Here is a 23,507-nt window from a genome sequence, read left to right as displayed (position 1 = left end):
TTCAACTTACGAATTGCACATTCGTAGGTCGAAAAATTTGTAAGTCGAAAAAGCAGTTTCCCATAGGAATGCATTGGAAACGGAAAATTCATAAGTCGAAAAAACCCATCTAAACCGCAATGGTTTTCCTTTCTGATGTCGAAAAACGTAAGCGTGCGACCATTTTTTTTCATTCGTAACTCGAAATTTCGTAAGTCGAGTACTTCGTAAGTCAAGGGACCACTGTATACAAAGTACCACTGTGGTGATAATATGAACCATAAACAACCAAAACCACCACACACTGGCTGGAAAATGTAACAAGGAATTTACTCGAAAGCTAATCTAAAGGAATGAACTCATGGTCATTCAACTAAGCCAAATACTGTAATTAACAAAGCCATGTATAGGTCAGAGTCATAGAATAAATGCACTGTGCAAGATAAATGTTTACGCGACTGAACCATTCAGCAATAGGCTAGATATTCAACAAGGTCCTGATGCCAACAAAAAGTTCACAAGTAATAGTGGGTGGAATGATAATGGAATTCTTCAGAGGTTTAAAACAGAAACCTCCTGGATGTAATAGAAGAGGGTGAGCGAAGAATGTTTCAGTGGGTCACCACCCAGACGGCACAGAAGAAGACCTGTGCCTGTGAAGTATTTCTCATGTTGTGCTAACTGTGCTGCTTAATCTGCCACGAACCGAAGAAGCTTTATGGCGAAACCTGTTAGTAATCCGGAGGACAGGTCTTCTTCCTTGTGTCTGTGCCGCCTGGGTGGTGGTTTTGGTTGTTTATGTTTGCTTGGGAACATCCCATTTCACGGGACTTATTTTTGAGTAAACTCCGACTTCACATTTCTGCTCTACTGTTGCCAGCTTTTATTATTTGTTAACTCCTTTGCCTTTAACAACAACTAGCAACAAATGTTAGCAGGTGTAATCTAAGGCTTATCTCCCTACTATGAAAAGCACCACCTGTGGATCTCTACAGCACCTGCCGCTGTTAAAGAAACAAGCCAGTTATTTTTCTGGTGAGTTGGTAACTCCACTTTCAGCCTGTGAGCCACTCCTTGCCCCCCCCCCCTGACTGCACACACCTCTCCTCCCAGGTCCAAGGGAGCTGGTGGTTTCTTTGTGCACAACAGTTTTATTCCAGCTCTAATGTTTTTTTGGCTGTGTGCAGAACCCGAACAAGCCCACACTTGAATTAAACGAACAAAATCTGACAAAGGGATGTCTGGCCTGACAGCAGGAGGGGAAGAGACTTTCCTGTGCTTGAGGCAGGAAATCCACCAAGACAGTCAGATGGATGTTTAGTTGGAATGAAGAGGGGAGGATGCAGGTGCCTGCAAGGTCTTCTCCCTCTAACAGTCTTTCTAGCCAGGAACAGTCTGATGCGCGAGTATAGATTGAAATGGGATTTCCAGCCTTTTTGGCTTCGGAAATCAGCAAGTAAGACAGAAGTGTTTAAGGCAAGTTGAGTCCCAGTAACCTCTAGGAGGAGGTGTCTAAGAAAACTGTGAGATACATAACCCCCCCCCCCCATTCATCTGCCCAGCTGCCTGTCCTCCTTCACCTGCTTAACCATCTCAGGAAACTGGTCATCAAGGGCTTCTTCTGTTTTCTTCTGCATGGCCAAAACTGCCCCAAATCTCTGCTTCACAGACTTCAGGATATTCATTCTTCTTTCCCTTAAAATGTGCCAGGCATCAATTTGCTGGAGATAAAACACACAGCAAACCTCATCTGAGCACCTAACTACAGATGTGTATGAGAGAGTCCTAAAGCCCCCCCTTTTTTAAGAGAAGCTTTTCTGGAGGGGGAAATTTAGACTAGACGGTTTGCAAGGGGGAGGGAGTACTAAGCCGTTTACTTACCCTTCCCAGCAGACTTACATGTACAGTGGAAACATATAACTGGAATCCTGTGAAGAGGGAGATTTTGCAGTACAGACAGGGCAGCAGAGAGACTTGAGCAGTTGTGCATGCACACACCCCCTTCTTGTGAAACAGTTTGCATTTTTGGAAGGGTATTGTCAGAGGGTCGTCATGGCTTCTCTAGAGTAACTCCGCTTGAGTCCAGTTTGTCTTTAAAGACTTTTATTGTGCATGGTATTTACAGTGCAGAGATAGCTTAAAACATGACCTCTCAGTCCGAACCAGCAATGACGTACGTCTGTTCCTATGCCAGCAAAGTAGTTGGGGCACCCCAAAATGCCTCTCCCTTGACCTGCGTTGCGGTGCTCTCCTAACTCTTGCACCGGAAGGAGCGATGCTCTCTCAGCCTCCTCTTGATCAGCATCCTGGAGCCCTTGCCTGCATCTCTCCTCCCCTGAGCCTTCCCATTGTTCCGCACATTGGCTGCTCTCTCCCTCAGAGTCTCTCCCTTCCCCCCTGGCTGCTTCAGACCCACTGCTGCTCCCTGTGCTTGGTGAGGTGGACGTTAGGATGATGGGGGCTAGCTCCCTGTAGGGAGTCACCCTTACAGGTATCAAAATACTTTTACATGCATTTGGATGTAGCATGTACCGGTAATTAGGCTCTGGAACTCACCACAGGAAGTTCAATACATGTTGGACCAAAACTTCTCAAATAATTTAAGGCAATCTATATATATATATATATAAATGTAGACATTGCGCGCGGGGAGGTCACAGCCTTTCTCCGTAACTGCTGAACCGTAATGTAACAAATTTGGCCACAACTTTCCATGCCCATCAGGGAGGGATCTGGCATAATCCCCCCCCCAAAAAACCCACACCTTTCACACCTAAAATAATGATTAAACACACAAAAAAGTGGCGCCCAAATTAGACGTCACCACCAGAAGCTCTGAAGACTCCAGCAGCGTCCAATAGAAAGGCAGATCGCACGCTGCCGCCTCCAAAGCTGCGCTGCCAGATGACATCACAAAATTCCACAGCAGCCAACTTAAAACAGTCCTTTTGCAGCAACAAGGCCCAGCTTTTTCAATAGGCTGCAACATTGCCAAGCAGGGAAAAACAAACAGAATAGAGCCTTTCACAATAGAGCCTTTAACATTAAGCTAATGGTTTCCTTTGAAATATGCATCCTGGTATAATTTCTTGAGTGCACAGTCTATAGAAAATAACAGGACCATTTAAATTTGTTTTGTGATGTGTAACTGGTTCGCCTTGATTAATTTCTTCTTGGGTGAAGTCTAGAGTGATCTTGGGTGACTCATTGGCTTTGCAGGAGCCTTTGTCCCTTGATACAAATGATGTGTAGTTTGAGGCTGGATCGCTGGATGAAAATACAGTTCCAGGGCCTGTCAGAATCTAATACTAAACCATTTCCCTTGTGTTTGGCTATAAAAAGCAAGAGAAAGAGAGAGATTGTTCACTGTGCCCTCTGGCCTGACCTCCAAAGTGAGAACCCACAGGACTTTTTGAACATGTGTGTTAGTCACAGAGCGGACTCATGATGCCACCAGAAGCCTTTTTATAATTCACTATCACTGAACTATTTACACCTTACAATCTTGGCAGAGGATTCGTAAGAACAGCAAGCTTGCTACTAGGAAGGGAAAAAAACACATCAAATATAAAACAAAATACTTTTTCCATCTGTTCCCTGTTTGCCTCTCATTTGATTTGCTTGTTCTTGACAGTGCAAAGATCCTGAGTGTATTAGGACAATTTCACAAGTGCTTACTGGGAAGTGCTTTGACTGGTCAAAATAAGAACATCCCCATTCAGCTTATGGGTTAAATTTCTAAAGGTTTCATTCCCTAGCAGAAAAAGAAAGAACAGTAAGAATGCTGCTATTTATTATGTACTGTATTTAAAACATTAATACTCCACCTTTCCTCAGTGAGCCCATGGCAGCTAGCAAGGTATGTTGAAATAATAAGCACAATTTTAAAAAGAATTTGCTAACAATAAATACAATAGATGGCCACAGTAGATACCTAAATATCCAAGTTCAGAAAAATCCCCACGCAACAAATCTGCATTTTCAAGGGGAGTGTTATTCCCACCCAACACTGGTTCCAAGGTTAGCTCTACTAACATTTGTCTTGTCTGAATTAATATTCAGTTTGTTTACCCGATCCAGTCCATTACTGTCTTCAGGACTCACTGCAATGAGAGGAAAGGAAAAAAGTGGGTATAATTCAATATCTCTATTAAATTGGGATTATATTTGCTGACATATTGGCAGGAAGACTCAAACATATATTGAAAGATATAATCAACGAAAATCAGGCCAGCTATTTACCAGGAACACAATTACAGAATAACATCAGGAACATTATTAACATATTATAATATCTTGAATTTAAGAATTGATAATATAGCAGCGCTGATGTTCATGGACGCAGAAAAAGCTTTTGATAATGTATTCTGGTATTTCCTAAAGAAACAGATTAATGGGTATGGGAGAAAAAATTGAAAAAGGTATTGAAGCAATATATCATAATCAAAGGGCTAGACTGAAAATAAATGGTATGATCTCAGGAAATATTGAAATTTCAAAAGGAACGAGACAGGGATGCCCTCCATCCCCATTATTATTTATTTTGGTATTGGAAATTTTAATGAATAAGATCAGAAAAGAGGTAAAAATAAAAGGGTTTGTAGTGGGGGGGATTATAATGTAAGAGCTTTTGCAGATGATTTAATAATGACAACAGAAAACCCTAAGGATTGTATACCAAAAGCAATAGTATCTATTAATGAATTTGGGCAATTAGCTGGCTTAAAAATCAACTATAAGAAAACAAACTTGTTAGTCAAGAACATGGGAATAGATGAACAAAAAGAATTAAAGGAAACGACGGGATTGGAAATAAAGAAAAACGTGAATTGGTTAACATCAAAATGCATTAATTTGTTTCAGGATACTTATGTCAAAACGTGGACTGACGTGAAAAGAATATTAGAAATCTGGAGCAAGCTCTATCTCTCCTTCTGGGGCAAAATATTGATAGTAAAAATGAACATCCTACCTGAATGATTTTTCTATTCCAAATGATACCTATTATGGGAGGTATGGATTATTTTAAAAATTGGAGGAAAGACATAGCAAAATTCATATGGAAAAAGCCCAGAATGAAGCATAAAATTCTTATAGACAGAAAGGAGAGAGGGGGCTTGGCTTTGCCTGATTTAGAGTTGTATCATGCAGTGGCAGCTCTAACTTGGATCAGAGAATGGATGATCTTAAAAGATACAGATCTGTTGGATCTAGAAGGTGTAGGTACACATTTTGGTTGGCATGCCTATGTGGTGTATGATAAGGTAAAGGTGCACAGGGGATTTTTAGACCATATAATTCGAAAATCATTGTACAAAATATGGGTTAAATAATAAAGACTTGTTAGAACCAAAAACTCCCTGGTGGACCTCACCAGTAGAAGCCATGATTGTGAAGAATAAAAATATGAAAAATGTTTGGACAACATACAAAATATTATTAAAAGAGGAAGATGATAAATTAAAATTGAAAAAAAAATTGAAGACATCCGAATGCATTTAAATGATTGGCTCCAATATTTTCAAATTAATGAATGACTGGGTAAGGATAGAAAAAAAGGATTCTCCAAAGAAATATCAAAATTGGAAGAGAAGTTAATACTAGCAAAAGGAAAATTTATATCTAGCATATAACGGCCTCCTTCTCAATTGGGAAATGAAAGAAGAGGAAGTCAAAGCAGCTATGATTAGTTGGCCACAGGATATTGGGCATAATATACCTATGAGTGATTGGGAACGATTATGGAAAAAAGATATTAGATTCACTCTATGTTAATAATTTAAGAAAAAAAACATAATGAAAATGCAGCACAGGTGTACTCAACCCTGGTCAAATTGGCAAAGATATATAAAAATAATACGAACATTTGTTGGAGGTGTAAAGAAGGAATAGGCACATTTATCCACATGTGGTGGAAGTGCAAGAAAATAAGAGAATTCTGGGAGGTTATTTATAATGAAATTTTAAAAATGCTTAAATTCTCCTTCAACAAAAAACCTGAGGCTTTTTTACTAGGTATTATGTCACGAGAAATTTTTAAAACTGCCCGACCTTTATGTATGCGACCACCACAGCTAGGACTCTAATAGCCAAAAATTGGAGAAGTAATAACATTCCCATGAAAACTGACTGGTTAGAAAAAAATGATTGAGTACTCACAGCTTGCAAAATGGGAGTGTAAGCTCTCCATACCTCATGTAGATATTAAAGAACCCAGGAGCAAAGATGGAAGACTGTGGGATCCCATAGGCCAGTGTCCAAGGTGTTGAACAGATATCTTCCAGCACTGCTTCTGGAACCATTGCCCTAGGAAGGACCAGAATCACCCATTATGCCCAGCAAGCTGGGACAGAAGGATCCTATCATTGGTGGTATCAAGAGCGGCTGAAAGGCCCAGGGAAACTCCTGTAGCTAATCCACGGAGGTGACCATCTTATTTTAAAAAACATTCCAGTGCTGCCTTTGGCAAGCCCCACCCAAACGGCCTGTTTCCATCCCCAAACTGGGTCTAATGCACGGGTAGGCAAACTAAGGCCCAGGGTCCGAATCCAGCCGAATTGCCTTCTCAATCCGGCCCATGAACGGTCTGGGAATCAGCGTGTTTTTACATGAGTAGAATGTGTGCTTTTATTTAAAATGCATCTCTGGGTTATTTGTGGGGCATAGGAGTTCGTTCATTTATTTTCCCCCAAAAAATACAGTATGGCCCTGCCCAAGGTCTGAGGGACAGTGGACCGCCCCCCCCCTGCTGAAAAAGTTTGCTGACCCCTGGCCTAATGTAAGAATGAGATAGGTCTAATCCAGAACCTCCAGAAAAACCTGGAGCTTAGATGCCAGCTATGCACTCTTTGCCTAAGAATGTTAGAAAAAGGTCTGTTCTCTAGAAGGCTTGAGTCTACTTCCTCCCAGCAACTTTACCATGGTGTAGCGTGAGGGGGAATGCATGACCGTGATAAGTACAGTATATCATATTTTAAACTTACTTCTCACTGCTGTCTGATTTTTTGTTAAGTGGGGTAAAAAAAAGGGGGAGCCAGCTTGCTTTGCAGCTGGACTTAGTTAAAATAAGGATTCACAGCCTAATTCCTATGCTTCAACTTGCTGCTAAGGATGGACATTTAAACTCTATTCAACCCATGCATGTGGGCACCTGGAGAGATAAATTGCATTTAAGATATCCTCTCCTACCTATTAAGACCCATCCCACAACATTACCTCTTTTTGACAGGGTTGCACTCCCTTGGAAGGAGCAGGTCTGCAGCTTTGGGGTACTCCCAAATACATCTCTGTCACTAGGTGTCTAAATGTCCTCTGTGGCAAAGTCTGTCAGGTTCACCTGCTACAGCTGTTCCTGGACAGGAATATCCTGACGATTAAACTCCATGCACTGAGACTGGATTACTGCAATGCATTCTCTGTTGAGGCTGCTCTTGAAGCAATCCAGAAGCTCTAGTTGGCGCAGAATGTGATGGCTAGACTGCTGATCTGATGGGAGCACATAGCTGCCAGCCTATGAAATTGTTGCTAAAACATCTGCAATGGCTGCCTATTGCCTATACAGCCAGTTGCAAAGTCCTTGTATTAATTTACAAAGCCCTTTGGGACCACTTGAACCCTTATGTCCCAGCTCAATCCCTGAGATCATCTTCAGAAAAGTTATTGGTCTTCCCCCAAGTTGGCAGCAATAAACTGAGCCTTAGTGCCCTCATCCCAGTCCTGTGGGAACGCCCATCACTCGGCCAGCAGAGATTGGGCAGGTGCCTCCTGTTTATACCTGTGAATGTCTGCTGAAAACTTGTCTGTGCCACCAAGCTTATGCAAGCAGTTCAAAAACCATCTTTCTGTAATAATTGATGTTCTCTGATTTTAAAGTTTAGGGAAGTGTTTTAGTACATATTGATATTGATGTAAAGCATTATGATTTTTACTATGGTGGTATATAAATATTTTTAAATAAATAAGTAAAAGCCATCATTTGCCTCTTGGCTTTTAAAGGGCCTCCTTTGGGCAGAGCACTTCCAAGTGACCAGGATATTATCCTCATTTGCTGGTGTCCTATTTATTGTTCTTTTGTCTGCTTTTGTGCTGCTTTCCTTTTAAAAAAAAATCACATCTTTTTGTTTGCATTTCTCCTTTCTCTTGTCAGATCCTGCTCTAGCTTTTTCTTCTTTTTTATATAGAAAAAAGTGATTATAAACCGTATCACCTCAAAAACGCAGATGAAAAAAATCTCAAGACTTTCATGTTGTAAAATTCTAATTCGATAAAGCAAAAGCAAAGCCCACTGCCACTTGGCTTCAGCTTGGTGCTGGAATAAGAAATAGCGGGCAAGGACACGTTTACCTGAGCCAGGTACCATCGTCACCATCAGGTACCTATTGCTAAAGAGGCCAAGACTAGTCTGAGGCTCCCCCTATTTTGAGATGTAGTAGTAGCCAACGGCCTGTGTACTGTGAAAGCTATACCATTGTCAACCAAAAAAAGGGGGGGTAATATCTTAAAGCGTCTCAATCTCCCCCCTCCCCTCCGCCCCTCTCTGTTCACTGACATGATTTTAGGAAGGATTTAGTATTTAAAAATGATTTGTGCACGTTATAAACGAGTCCTTTTTCCAATACATCTCTCCAGCACGTGCTCTCTGGTTCATGCCCAACGGCTTGTGGCTTGAGGGTAGAGCAAACCATTTTAATTGCTGGAGAGAGAGGTGGCAGAAATGAAGGTTTTCTTCTCGTCCATCATCGAAATAAATAAGAATAAGAATAATAAAATTTTATTTATACCCCGCCCTCCCCAGTCAAAACTGGGCTCAGGGCGGCTAACACCAATAAAATTACAATAAGACATAAAAAAGGCAATTAATTAATATACAGATTAAAATACAATATTAAAAGTTAAAAGTTAAAATGCAGCCTCATTTTAAGTAGTCCATAAATCCAAACCATAAGGGAGGAAAACACAGGGGTCAGACTGAATCCAACCCAAAGGCCAGGCGGAACAGCTCTGTCTTGCAGGCCCTGTGGAAAGATGGCAAATCCCGCAGGGGCCTGGTCTCCTGTGAGAGAGCGTTCCACCAAGTTGGGGCCAATACTGAAAAGGCCCTGGCTCTAGTTGAGGCCAATCTGGCCACCTTATGGCTCGGGATCTCCAGAATATTGTTGTTTGTGGACCTTAAGGTCCTCCGCGGGGCATACCAGGAGAGGCAGTCCCGTAGGTATGAGGGTCCCAAGGCTTTAAAGGCTTTAAAGGTCAAAACCAGCACCTTAAACCTGATCCTGTACTCCACCGGGAGCCAGTGCAGCTGGTAAAGCACTGGATGAATGTGATCCTGCAGCAAGGACCCCATAAGGAGCCTCGCCATGGCATTCTGCACCCGCTGGAGTTTCTGGGTCAGTTTCAAGGGCAGCCCCGCGTAGAGCAAGTTACAATAATCAAGCCTAGAGGAGCTTTTATTTGATTTAACTGGATTTATTGTATCACAAACTTTATTAGTGCTGCTACAAAAATGGTACCGGCCCACCATTCTGCAGCTGATAAAGCGGCTTGGGCGAGCTTATTATTTAGGGAGGAGTAGTGACCCGAGATTTAGCTGGGTCAGCTGCGGTGCCCAGAAAAGCCACAGTCTCATATCAAAGGACTCAAGAGAGTCACGTTAACGAGAATTTTCTTTCTCAGTTTGACTAACAGGCTGCTGGAAAGCGATAAACAAATTTGCTTATTTATCCCTCCCCCCCCCGAAAAGTAAAAATAATATCGCCTCGTCAGGGCCGGAGGTGGGGGAGACGAGAAGGACAGTTAGCAGAGCCGCTGAGCGAAAACGCGGCGTGGAATATACCTTTGCAAGCGGCGAGGAGCCTGGAATACGACAACTTTAAATTATCCACTGAACGCCTCTTCATGTCTAAAGAGATTCAAGTTAACTCTAGTATAGCCTATGAATAATCAGAACTCGGTGAAATATGGGGGAGACATTTAGAGTTCTTATCTGGGGAGAGTTCCCCCCTCACACATGTCAGAAATGGTAAGGCTGGGATTCTACCAAATCAAATAAAGAGGGGGGAAGTTCTTAACTGCTCTCTCACTGATAAATAAATCTCAGTTTTTCTGGGGGACGAGTGTTATTTCTTCCACCTTTTTGGGCCGTAAATTATGGGGAGGCGCTGGCGAGGACGCAGCTATTCGCTGCCTTCGGCTTTTCCTGCTGCTGGCGGTGCGGGAAATGGTACGCCCTGAGGGGCGGTGCGAGTGAAGCCCTGCCAGGGGGTTGGCGCGGGCCAGTCGCAGGGCGGGAGGCGGCCGGGCAGGGGGTGGTTCTGCGCAGCTGGGAGGGAGGAGCCGAGCGATCCCGGGCTTCGGGGCGGGGGGCGGCCATGGGCGGCTGAGGGGTGCCCCAGTCCAGAAGCGGCCTGGGCCGGTGGCCATGGCCGAGGATTACTGGGACTCGCCATTGCAATAGCCGCCGCCAAGGTAAGAAACGCGGGCAGGGGGGGGGATCAGCGTGACCTTTGACCCCTTTTTAGGACTCTGTCTCCCGAGGGATTACCTCTGCTGCCTTGGGATAGGATCACTCACTTTCAAGACATTCGGCCCTTTCTGGACACGCAGGAGATCTGCTCTGACCTCTCGTGTAATTTTCCTCTGGCATTAATTCCGCCCCCCACCCCCAATGGGTCTGTTCGGCTTCTTTAATCCCTGATGCCTGGTCGCAATAGGTGATCTCTGCCATCAGACTGAAGGAGGCTTCACATTGATCTCCTTGAATTCTCTCCTTACACCCCCCCCCAAGCGAGTACTGCGCCCAGTATTTCTTAGCCCCTCCTCAGTATGGTTGGAGCAGATCCTTTCCCCGTCGGACTTCAGGGAGATGCATGAATTAGGGCCGCCTTCTTAATCTTTCCCCAGAGATCCATACTCTTTAGCTGGGAGGTTTGCCCCTTCTGCTACTGGGCTAAACCCGGCAGTAGCCTGCACTTCTTGCTGCTTAAATCAGGGGTTGGAGGTGGATTGTCCTAAAGTTCTGAGCATCTGCACCTTCCTTCCCCGCTTGGGTTGGAGAGTCCTTTCCTCTACTGAGTCCTACCACTCCCAGTTGACTGCCGTGCCCTGAAGGCTCTTCTGGCCCAAGGCTTTTGCCTGGCTCTGACCTCGCAAGGACCTTTTGGGGGACTCTGAGGAGGTGCTTCTGCTTTGCCTCATGGCACATGATTCAGGGACGAGTGGTTTCTTTCTGTTTGGACTTGCTGGGTGATCTTTGCTTTCATGTTGACTCTTGCCACTCGATTTCCTTGGCTTGCAATTGCTTCCCTCACTCTGACCGTGGACCTGGAAATGTAAGGAGGAGTATCTCTGGTAGGATTCGTTGCTTCTCTGCTATTTGGCTGGAGCCATTTCTTTGTGCAAGTGACCAAGTTTCCCTCTTCTCCTTCGCACACCCCCTCACATCCAAATTGGAGAGCTGGTAGTGTTCTCCTCCTGGCCTTTAAGTGGGGGATGGGGGGTGCCCCTGGATTCAGCATGCTCTCAGGGCGCCTCGGCTAGGAAACGGGGTGCAGAAAAGAGGCTCTGCAGGAGGAGAAAGGACAGGGAGTCTCCCTAGGGGATTCTTAGCTCTGTTCAGGAATCCCTGCTGCTCCTGGTGGGATGAAGTTCCTTTGCTCGCTTCCTACTTGAAGACGACCTCTTCATGAGCCTGATGATGTCATGTGGGTGCTTCCAACTCCTCCCCACTTCACGCTATGCTGCGCCTGTGTGCGACTAATAATGCACTGGTAGGCAAATGGGTCCTGTGATGATGCTGTGAGGTTGGCAGGCATCAGGCTTATCTGGGAAGGGATTGGCTTTGGGGCAGCTGCTGGCAGTATTAGCCCTGGAGATGTTTGGTGCAGAGGCCCCTGGGAGGGGGGCTGGTTTTCTCGTTTTCTCCTTTCTGTTTGCCTCCATGCTTGTAACCAGGAGTTCCCTAGAAGGCTACAATTCCCTTCCTGTCGTTCCCTTCCTGACACTGCTGTGCTCGGCTGGAGCTGACAGCTTAGCAGCTACCATGCTTGGTGGCTTGTCTTGATTTGCTTGTCAACCTTTTGCCTGCTCTCTTGTGAGGAAGGTGTGTGTCAGGCATATTTATTGGGAACACCCACCCTCCCCTAAACACATGGGTGCTTGCATCCATGCTAAGGTGCTCCTTTCTACTGCTCCTTTTTTATTTCCCTGCCAACTTGGGCCTGGGCGACCAGCTTTTGGCACTCCGTGGGGTTGCACCGGTGCCAGGTCTCGAGCAGGTTCTGCAGTCAGAGCTGCAATGACAACATCTTAGCTGCCGAGCTGCTTCGGAGAAGGAAGAAAAGCAGAGTGGTGCAACTGGGGAAAGGATGTCAGTTTTTTCTCCCTCCCTCTGAGTTTTTACATTTTTTGGATGTCTTCTTAGATCCTAACCCACTGGAAAAAGATTTTCCATTCTTTAAATGGCTCTTATCTGATCTTTCAGGTATAGCTGCTGTTTAGCTTAGTTTGCCTCACTGCTGAACCCACTGAAAATAGAATCAGAATGGGTCTAAAAAGCCATTTAGTCCCTCTCCTTGCCCCAGTCAGGACAAACCTACTTCCAACCCCAGCTGAACCCATACAAGCCAGATCACAGGCAGAGATCAGGTGAACTGCCTAAAAAGTGCCCCCAAAAGCAGAGAGCCAAGGCAACTTGTATATTTCAGAGGAAGAGACAAACAAGAAAGCCATGGAGAAAAGAACTTGTTACTTCTGTAGCTCTGTGCACCAGAGGATTTTATTATTCTCTTCTGATTTATTCATAAGATGAGTCTTCTCCAATATGAATATTTGTTGCCCTACAGATATTTTGGATTTCGACTCCCATCTGCCTTTGCCAGCAAGGACAATGGTCTGGGCTCTGCTGAATGCAAGGCAACTTGGTGAACTTCACAGTTGAGTGTGGGTTTTGTTCTGGCTCTTGCATTCCCATATCCAATATTTAATATCTTGGCTCATCATGTTATGCTATTTCTATAGCTTTAAAATTATTATTATTATTATTTGAATTATATACTGCCCTACACCTGGGCGTCTCAGTGTGTGATGATGTTTCTCATTCACCTTTGCAGTGATCCTTTGAGAATTTCCCCACTCTGTGGATGGTGAACAGATAAGTTTCTTTCCCAAGGCTACCTAGTGAGTGGATTTTGAACTGTTAAATTTGTATTGCCTATCAGATTGTACTCTATCTTAGCAAGCCTGGAGTAATCTTTCCACCCCCTGGCCTGTTAGCATGCCCTCAGTAGCTAACCTAGATTAGAACCTCTGCCATTCATAAGAATTAGAACTCCCTTGCTATTCTTTAACTGCATTGTGAGCATCATGTGGTGCTCATGGTCACTAAACTGCAGTCCTATACACATTTACTTGGGAGCAAGTCCTGCTGAAGTTAATGTTGCTTACATCTGAGTAGATGTGCATAGGATTGCACTGTAAGGGTGCAGTCCTTGTGTGCACATACTTGAGAGTAAGCCATAATAAACTAATTGGGACTTACACCTCAGTAACTTGGTTAGGATTGTGCTGTAGTCTGTGCAGCTGTGAAGCACATTCTGGGTTGTTTTGGCTCTTGATCTTCCTGGCTTCCCTTTCTGTGTCCAGGAAACGGCCCTGTTAACATTAGGGCCCTGGGTATCCCACAAGCTCACAAAAACACTAAGCTTAGAATCCTGGTAGTTTCAGTTTTCATTAGTCTGCCCCCATTTTGGGTCCCACTGTCTAAAAAAAAAAGGCTTGTACAATGTAATAATAAATAAAATCTCCAAATGGGGAAGATGGGCCTGGGAGGGAGGAGTTTCAGTGCCCTTATGTAGCTTCTTGGCCCACCCCCTGGCTAGGGGAATAAATTATGTCTGCCAGGAAGGAGGTAGCCTTCCAGGTATGTCACTGATTTTTGACTGGGGATGGAGAAAGAGAAATTGTGGAATGAATATGCATCTTGCATGATCCCTTCAAGAAACTTATCCCGTTGTCTGTTGCCATCCCAGAATGAGCATGAGCTGGCAATGTAATAGTGAAATAAATATAATACAGGTGGGGACTCTTTCTTGCTTTTTGTCAGAAGTGGAGCTGTTAACAATGTGGCCACCACCAAGATGGCCACCGGGAATGCGTAGAAGCGACTTCCGGTGCCGCTCTGCCCTATTTCCGGTGCCCACACATGGTCAGAGCAGCACCCAAAATGGAAGCTCCCTGGCAGGTAGGAAATCCGTGGGATTTCCGGGATTTTTCTCCATTCGGGAGAACAGCGGGAAACGGATTAAAATCCGGGGGTTTCCCATGAAAAACGGGATACTTGGAAGCTAAGTGACAGCTTAGCTTCTTAACAGCTTAACAGCAACAATAACAACAACAACAACAATCTCACTGCAAGAAAAGGGCACATAGACATTCCGTTGTGGCGACCGTAACCCAGGTTCAAGGTGCCATTTGGCAATTAGCTTACATTTTTGTGTTTTAACACTGCTCCTTGGAGACATAAAATGAATGATTGTCTTCATGGATATGACACCTTACAGCAGGAGTCAGCAAACTTTTCAAGCAGGGGACCGGTCCACTGTCCCTCAGACCTTGTGGGGGGCCGGGCTATATTTTTTTTGGGGGGGGGAATGAACGAATTCCTATGCCCCACAAATAACCCAGAGATGCATTTTAAATAAAAGGGCATATTCTACTCCAGAGTTCCCCAAACTACAGCCCGGGGGCCGGATGCGGCCTGTGAGGCTCATTTATGCGGCCCACGATGACCCACTGCCGCCAGCCGCTCTTACTGGCACAGTGTGGTGCGGCTGCCCACTTCCAGGTCAGAAAAGCGCCGGAAATAGCTTGCATGCATGTGCAAGTGTCATTTCCGGCACACTTCCAGGGTGGAGGAAATCCGTGTGCATGCGCACCGACCCGGAAGTGCACCAGAAATAGCGTGTGCACATGTGCACGGGTGCCTGCCCCTCCCCCGCCCGCTGGCCCGCCACGCGATCAGCACGGAGGGCACCGGCCCGTAACCGGGTAAGTTTGGGGACCCCTGTTCTTACTCATTTAAAAACATGCTGATTCCCGAACCGTCTGCGGGCCGGATTTAGAAGGTGATTGGGCCACATCCGGACCCCAGGCCTTACCGTGTTTCTCATATTTTAAGACATGTCTTATATTTATTTTTACTCAAGAAAATAAGCCTATGGCTTATTTTCGGGGGTGTCTTATTTTTTGCCGAGCCCCAACTGAGCGGGAACCGGCAAAGGCAGCAGCCCGCCGCCGACTTGGAGCTCGATGCAAAGCCGTTTGCTCTCCATGCACTGAGCAGTGGCCCTCTCCCTATCTTCCTTCCACCTCAGTCTCTTTAACCTCTCTTTGTTTCCTTCTCGATTTCCCCCCCTCTTCCCGCCCCTGTCCTTCCCTCCCGGTAGCGCACTCAGGCCGCCGCCAGAGCTAGAAAAGGGGGGGGTGCGCCTTCCCCGCCGCGCGGAACTACATCCCCCATCAGCCCCCGGGCCTCCCTCTTCCTGAGTGTCAGTTTCACGCTGCAGCCAGGGAATTTAAAACAAAAGAGACTTCTCTCGCTCTCCCTTCGCCCCCCTCCTGCTGTTGCCACGATCGACTCGTCCTGCTCCTCGCCGGGACTCAGGCGCTCCCTTCACCGTGCCTTTTGCTGGCTTTTTCGCCCGCGCGCGCGGGGGTGACTTGGGGGCTTTTCCATCCCGCCGGATTTCCCCCCGCTCCTGCTTTTTTTTTTTGCCGTCGGCTCCCCCTCCCCCCCCCGACTAGCTCTCTCTTTCTTTCTCTCCATCTCCACACCCACTTTGGCGGCCAGGCGGGGTCTGCGCGACAGCACAGCAAGAGCATTTTAAAAAGAAAAAGGGGAAAGAGAAGAGAAGGGGATCTTTGTGCGCCCAAAAGCCACACTGGGCAGAAGGGATCAGGTTACAGCCAAGGAACCGAGCCAAGGAACCTTTGCCGGCTCCCGCGCGCTTTGCCGAGCCCCGACTGAGCGGGAACCAGCAAAGGCAGCAGCCCACCGCCGGCTTGGAGCTCGGCAAAGCGCGCGCTGCTGCCTTTGCCGGCTCGAGCTCCAAGCCGGCGGCGGGCTTCTGCCTTTGCTGGTTCCCGCTCAGTCGGGGCTCGGCAAAGCGCGTGCTGCGGCCCTTGCCGGGTCCCGCTGGGTCGGGACTTGGCGCAGAGTGCCCTGCCATACCAGCATGTCTTATTTTGGGGGGATGCCTTATATTTTTTTGCCTTCTGAAAATCGTGCCATGGCTTATTTTATAGGGACGTCTTAAAATATGAGAAACACGGTAGTTTGCCTACCCCTGTCCTACAGGCATGGGGACCTGGTGGCCTTCCAGGTGTTGCTGGAGTGGAGTGTAACTCCCATCATTGCCCATTCTGCCTGCCCCAGGCAATGGGAATCCATCAACATTCGAAAGGCCACATGTCCCCGTAATTGATAATACCCCGTAAGTGAAAATGCTGGCCATTATCTTGCATAGGATCTAGGAATACAGACTCAAGATAATAGAGAGGTCTATTTTTTGTCAAGAGTGAAATAGAGTCCTTGGGGCAAGTGATTGCTCCATCCATACAGAACATGAGCGGACGTCTTCATTTCCCTGAGAGGGTCTAGTTGCCAAATGCACCAGGGCTACCTAAAAACCCAAGTTCATCTTCTGAGACTCTTCCAGTGCCAGGCTGCAATTTCTGACAGTGATGTTACTACTTAGATTGTTATTTACCCTGGCTGAGTTATTCAGAAGCTTTCTAGATTTAGAGATGGGTGACCAATTGAATCATAGACTCAATTGGTCAAACTACCAGATGTTTCAACAGTACTGATTCATTTCATGGTTGTTTCTTTAAACAAAAGTTTAAATATGGTGGCCAAGGAGCCAAGAGTGTGATTATAGGAGCTCAGGCTATGTCAGTGATGGCGAACCTATGACACACGTGTCAGACGTGACACGCAGAGCCCTCACTGCTGGCACGCGCCCCATCGGCCCATTCGTGCTGTTGTTGTTGTTGTTGCTGCTGTTGTTGTTGTTGTCCCCCCCCATTTGTTCTCCCGCTCCTCCTACAGCTTGTCTTCGCTAGAGCTTGTCTCCGCTGTTAAAACCCAGGTCCTTTTTTGTTGTTGTTGTTGCTGGTAGCCATAGATTGTTTTTTTAGCCTTTTCTGTGCTGTTTTTTCTGGCGCTTTGGCAGACGATGATTGGGTGTAACAGCATTCATTTTTTAACCCGTTCTGTGCTGGGTTTTTTGCGCTTTGGCAGACTACGTTGGTGCTGCGTGTTAGTTCCAGAGAAGGTATTATTCATCATTTATTTCTGGTTCTCCCCCCCCCAAAGTGCAGCAGCTTTGCCCCCCCCCAAAAGCAAAGCAACTTTTGCACCCCCCCAAAACCCTCCAACTTTGGTCAGCAGCTCCCCCCAAAAATCTCAACAACTCAGGGCACTTTGTGATAAATAAGGGGTTTTTGGTTTGATTTGGTTAAATAATTAGGTTTCGGTTTATTAAATACAGTTATATATTACAATTATACATTTTTGTTATTTAAACTATAAATATGAAATTATGGTGTTTTTTCTAGAAGTGACACACCACCTGAGTTATGCTCGGTTTTTTGGCAAATTTTGACACACCAAGCTCAAAAGGTTGCCCATCACAGGGCTATGTAATAGCAATGACACCATGTGGTATTAAAAGCTCTTGATCTGAAATACACAAACCCAGGCATTGATGGGATATTTACATATTGCCTCCTTCCTGTTATGTCTCATTTGGGCAAATATGACAAAAGGGAAAGGAAAGAAGGATGAGCAAAAATGCAGATGATATTTCAGAGGGAAAGGGAGCAGATAATGATAGGGGAGGTGGGGGCTCTGCTTGAATATGTCGCATAATGTCTTGACAACTGGAAGGCATGCTTAGAGCCATCTTGAGTCTCGACAAGGATAGCCCAATAGCCCCACGTTGCCAAAGCAGCCAAGAGAACCAAAATTAAAAAAGGAGAGCTATTTCACAGGCCAATTCTTTGTGCCATGTCTCTTCATGGGCTTGGGATGCAGATGTATTGAAGCTTAACTAAAAACCTGTGCAGCCCAGGCAGCTGACCCCAAGGATAATCCCGGAGTGGCCCGTCCATGGTGGAGCCTTTCTCATTCAAGTCCTGATTGAGTCATCTGCTGAGCCTTGATAGGAGAATATCCTAACGGATGCCTTCCTCCTGGCTTCAACTACATCAAAGCCTCCATCCTCATGAAGTTCTGTCCTGTCCCTCTGTTAGGGCTGATGGACCCTGACATAGAATCATAGAATCATAGAGTTGGAAGAGACCACAAGGGCCATCCAGTCCAACCCCCTGCCAAACAGGAAACACCATCAAAGCATTCCTGACAGATGGCTGTCAAGCCTCTGCTTAAAGACCTCCAAAGAAGGAGACTCCACCACACTCCTTGGCAGCAAATTCCACTGCCGAACAGCTCTTACTGTCAGGAAGTTCTTCCTAATGTTTAGGTGGAATTTTCTTTCTTGTAGTTTGAATCCGTTGCTCCGTGTCCGCTTCTCTGGAGCAGCAGAAAACAATCTTTCTCCCTCCTCTATATGACATCCTTTTATATATTTGAACATGGCTATCATATCACCCCTTAACCTTCTCTTCTCCAGGCTAAACATACCCAGCTCCCTAAGCCGTTCCTCATAAGGCATCGTTTCCAGGCCTTTGACCATTTTGGTTGCCCTCTTCTGGACACGTTCCAGCTTGTCAATATCCTTCTTGAACTGTGGTGCCCAGAACTGGACACAGTACTCCAGGTGAGGTCTGGAGTACATGTCTTAATGTGCTGTCTTGCTTGCCTCCATCTTGCCCAGGCCAGAAGACCCTTCCACAGAGTTGTTTGGGGATCCAGTGCTGAGCTGTAGGCACACTTGCTGCAACCACAGGCACCACAGGATGAGACTGGTGGGTTGGGGTGTCTTTAAAGTTGAAGAGGCAAGCTCCTGCTCTAAAATGGAATATGAAAAGTGGATTGCTTCTTCAGCATCCGAGGACAACATCAAAGAAACCTCTGACTCTTAATCCTTTCCCTCTCTCTGTGGGCTGGAGGGCAGGAAGGGGTGGGAGTGATCCAGAGATCACTGCCAATCTCCAGACCACAAGCTGGTCTCTGGAGCCCAATCTCACTACCAGCATCATTTAGAGGTGCTTATCTCAATCTGAGACAGCAGGTGCTGCCTGCCAGAGCCAAGCATTCTAGGATGTACACGAGGTGCCCTGGTTGTTGTTCTTCCGTAAGCAAATCAGTCACAAGTGCTGGGCTCTGGCTGTCATCTTGCTATTTGGGTACAGCAGAGGCTAATGGATACTTTAGTTTTCTTTCTGCAGCTTCTCTTTTGGGGCCTAGGGAAAGGGCCATTTGAAGTGCCACCCCCCCCCCCCAGTTTACCTTCCTTGTGTCACTTGCAAGTTGCTATCTCTCTTTCTGTGGTGGTGGAAAGCAACTTGGCTCCTCTCTTGCTAACTCTGAAGCAGAAAGGCAGGGAGTGGGGAAGGAGTGCTGGGTGTGGAGTGGATGTGCTAGTCCACTTCAGGGGGATTGGGGGGGGGTCCTGACCTTCAACCCTAGTCTCTCCTTGGAAAGTGTCCCTGAAGCAGAGGAAGGACCAAAGCGGTGTGGTAGAACATCTGCTTGGCATGCAGAAGATCCTGGGTTCAGTCTCTGGCATCTCCAGGTGGGGGTGGAAGAGGTCCCTGCCTGAAATCCTGGGGAGGAGCTGCCAGTCCGTGTAGAAAGAACGGAGCTGGATAGACCAATGGTCTGGCTCAGTAGAAGCTGTGTTCTTCCTACGCTTGTAAGTGAAACAACTTCTTCCCTCTATGGCATAGTGAGCCCCGTCTTCCAGAGAGAATCTAGCAATTGTGCATATGATCACTTAATCCAGGGTGAGGCGAATGAGGATTCCTCATGCCGGCAAGGAGTGGCATTCTTTGACTCACTCCATGAATCACCATCTGGGTCAGTAACATGGGTCTACCTAATGCAGGCATATGGGGAAGCAGAAATGAAGGGGAGGGGAGGAAGCCTCAACTGATGACAAGAGGCCACCACTGCTAGAAAAATATTGGTTGGGATTGAAAATCCCCACCAACTTTTCATTTCCCCCACCCCATAAAAATACTGATGGTGGCTGGATATTCCTTATATGTGCCCTGCCCTGGGGAATGCTGGGTCTAGGATACATCAGGGGTCGTCTGCTCCATCATGGAGGCCCCCATGACTTGGACAAATGACTCATATCCACAAGGAGCCATGCATGCAGTATTCTGCACCCAGTTTTGTGGGACTCAATTTGAAGTGCTCTCCCTTAACATGGAAGATGAAGAACAGACTCCATTTGAAGATCTCTCCCTCATCACAGTTGATCAGGAATATGAAGACAAGCAGCAAAGTCCTCCGGGAATATGCAGGTGACCTTGGAAGGGACAGCACATGGAAGAATCCCGCCCAAGCCTATGAGGAGGCATGTAGTGGTGATAGGGGATTCCCTACTGAGGGGTACAGAAGCAGTGATCTGTGGGCCTGATAAGACGTCTCGAGAGGTGTGCTGTCTACCTGGGGCCAAGATCCAAGATGTAACAGAACGGCTGCAAGGAATCATAAAACCCATTGACAAATACCCCTTCTTCCTTACTCATAAGTTTAAGGCATATACCCCTTCTTTATGTTCCATGTGGGAACCAATGACACTGCAAGCCATAGCCTTCAGAAGATCAAAAGTGATTATGAGGCTCTCAGCAGGAAGTTGAAGCAATTAAATGCACAAATTGTCATCTCATCTCTCCTCCCAGTTGAACGACGTGGCCCAGGGAGAGAGGGAAAAATAGGGGAAGTGAACAACTGGCTTCCCAAATGGTGCAAGAAGGAACGGTTTGGATTCTTAGATCATGGTCTGCAGTTTCTTGAAGATGGACTTCTGGCAAGTGCTGGGCTGCACCTCACAAGGGTTGGGAGGAATGTTTTTGCCATGAAACTCAAAAACCTCATCAGGAGGGCTTTAAACTGACTTATGTGGGGGAGGGAGACAGTGGTCCTGAAGGTAGGAGTCTATCAAATGCTGAAGATGATCACCCAAATGTCAAGAACCAAATGGAGCAAACAGCACGTAGATTTAGTGGTGGGAAGAAAAAAATCCTTAAATAAGAGTCATGGGGGAATGATCAGTGGTCTTCAATGTCTGTATACTAATGCACAGAGCATGGGAAATAAACAAGATGAACTTGAGCTCTTGGTACAGCAAACTAAATACGACATAATAGGCATCACTGAAACCTGGTGATTAGAATGTAGTAATAGAGGGATACAATCTATTTCAGAGAAATAGACCAAACAGGAAAGGAGGAGGAGTGGCATTATACGTCAGGGATGTGTATACCTGTGAAGAGATCCAGGATTTAAAACTTCAAAGCCATATTGAGAGTATCTGGGTCAAAATTAAGGGAGAGAGAAATAACAGTGATCTCATTGTGGGAGTTTACTATAGATCCCCAAGCCAAACTGAGGACACAGATGAAGCCTTCCTAGAACAGATGACCAAGCATTCAAAAGGAAGTGAGATAGTAGTAATGGGGGATTTCAACAATCCTGATATTTGTTGGATGTCAAACTCAGCCAAGAGCATAAGGTCGAACAGATTCCTCACTGGCCTTGCAGACAACTTTATTGTCCAGAAAGTGGGAAAAGCAACAAGAGGATCAGTTTTTTTAGATCTGATCTTAACCAATAGTGATGACCTGGTTAGTGGGGTAGAAGTGGCAGGATCATTAGGTGGGAGTGACCATGCTCTTCTGTAGTTTATTATACAGCGGAAAGGAGCAACCAAGCATACTAAGACTCAATTTCTAGACTTTAAGAAAGCCGACTTCAGAAAACTTAGGGAAACGCTGGGTGAAATCCAATGGACAGAAATCCTAAAAGGGAAGGGAGTTCATGATGGTTGGGAGTTTGTTAAAAGGGAGATATTAAAAGCACAACTTCAGGCAATACCAATGAGACGGAAACATGGAAGGTGCCTAAAGAAGCCAGGGGGGCTATCTAAAGAACTTTTAAGTGAGTTAAGATTTAAAAGGGATATATACAAAAAATGGAAAAGGGGGGAAACCACCAGAGAGGAATTCAAACAAATAGCCAGCACGTGTAGAGACAAAGTCAGAAAAGCTAAAGCACAGAATGAACTCAGGCTTGCTAGAGAGGTTAAAAGCAACAAAAAGGGCTTTTATGGGTACCGTATGTCCATAGCAAAAGGAAGAACAAGGAAACAGTGGGGTCACTTAGAGGAGAAGATGGTGAAATGCGAACAGGGGACAGAGAAAGGGCAGAACTCCTCAATGCCTTCTTTGCCCCAGTCTTCTCCAAAAAAGAAAACAACGCCCGACCTGAAGAATATGGAGCAGATGATTCAGCAGGGGAAACACAGCCCAGAACAAGTAAGGAGGTAGTACAAGAATACTTGGCTAATTTAGATGTATTCAAGTCTCCAGGGCCAGATGAACTACATCCAAGAGTATTAAAAGAACTGGCAGAGGTGATTTCAGAACCACTGGCAATTATCTTTGAGAATTCCTGGAGAACAGGCAAAGTCCCAGCAGACTGGAGGAGGGCAAATGTTGTCCCTATTTTCAAAAAGGGGGAAAGAAAGGACCCAAACAATTACTGCTGGTGGTGAAGTTGCCTTGCGGAGGGGCATTTCTCGCAGGGGGGGGGGAGCAGGCAGGGGCGTGGTGCCCAGCGCGGGTGGGGGGAGGGGGCAGCCGCGATGTCACCCCACCGGGATCATGCTGCCGGGGGTGGTCTGCTCCCCCCCCCCGCACTCCTCTTCCTCTGCCAGTGCCTGCGAGATCTCTGTATCTGCAAAAAAAAAAAAACCCCACAATGTTAAGTCTCCAAGTACTGTACTGTGCTTTCATTTTTCTTATACAAGGAAGTGGAAGTCTTTCACTTAAATGGAGGGGGGGTTGTATGTTCTCTTGGGGGTGGAGGCTAAACTGTCCCCTGGTGCCCTTAGTATCTGGAGTGATAACAATGCTCCCCACCCCCACCCTGCAACTGTGCCTTCACCTGCAACCTGCTTGCTTTATCCCATAGAAAAGGAAGCTGTGAAGAACTGAGTGAGACCCAGTTTGTGCAATTTTCCCATGGGTTCTACTTTTTTTGCTCAAGCTAGACTGCAAAAGAATATTTGGGAGAAGAGGATGGGTTATCAGGAGCTAGTTTTGAATAATAAATAATGAATATAAAAAGTGCCGCTAGATGACTTTGTTCCCTTCTTTTGCATACTGTATTTTAAAACATAAAAGAGAAATTCCTAGGCATCAGTATCTAATTTCCAGGACCTTCCTGGATTCTTAGATGCCTGGAATTTTCCCAGTTCTACCAGAATGTTGAGCCATTTCTCTTAGGCTGCGCAGATCACCAGAAGGGCTGTTTCTGTGGGTTGGCATCTTCTGCC

General features: G+C 46.0%; 1 protein-coding gene and 1 long non-coding RNA gene across 10 annotated transcripts in view; one reads left to right on the top strand and one right to left on the bottom strand.

Annotated features, from left to right (window-relative positions):
- Positions 1-3,757: 3,757 nt before the first annotated feature.
- Positions 3,758-9,959, bottom strand: LOC118097622 (uncharacterized). Its single transcript, XR_009556856.2, has 3 exons — positions 9,812-9,959; positions 6,139-6,285; positions 3,758-4,082 (listed from the first exon to the last, which is right to left on the bottom strand). It is a non-coding gene; the product is annotated as an uncharacterized LOC118097622 (long non-coding RNA).
- Positions 9,960-10,252: 293 nt separating this feature from the next.
- Positions 10,253-23,507, top strand: part of CDK16 (cyclin dependent kinase 16) — a 51,674-nt gene continuing 38,419 nt past the window's right edge. For 6 of the 9 annotated variants that reach the window (XM_035140683.3, XM_088659026.1, XM_035140678.3 and 3 more), the window contains exon 1: positions 10,253-10,443. The gene's annotated coding sequence lies outside the window, so the exon portion shown is untranslated. Of the gene's footprint in view, positions 10,444-12,818; positions 12,916-13,085; positions 13,153-23,507 lie in introns of those variants that run through there. The other 3 variants (XM_088659021.1, XM_088659025.1, XM_088659024.1) reach the window with 3 other exon arrangements.

The sequence above is a fragment of the Zootoca vivipara genome, chromosome 15 (genome assembly GCF_965207765.1).
Source record: "Zootoca vivipara chromosome 15, rZooViv2.hap1.1, whole genome shotgun sequence".
Taxonomy (NCBI): Eukaryota; Metazoa; Chordata; class Lepidosauria; order Squamata; family Lacertidae; genus Zootoca; species Zootoca vivipara.
Note: the sequence above shows the minus strand (reverse complement) of the source record. Positions and strands in the feature narration are given on the sequence as shown.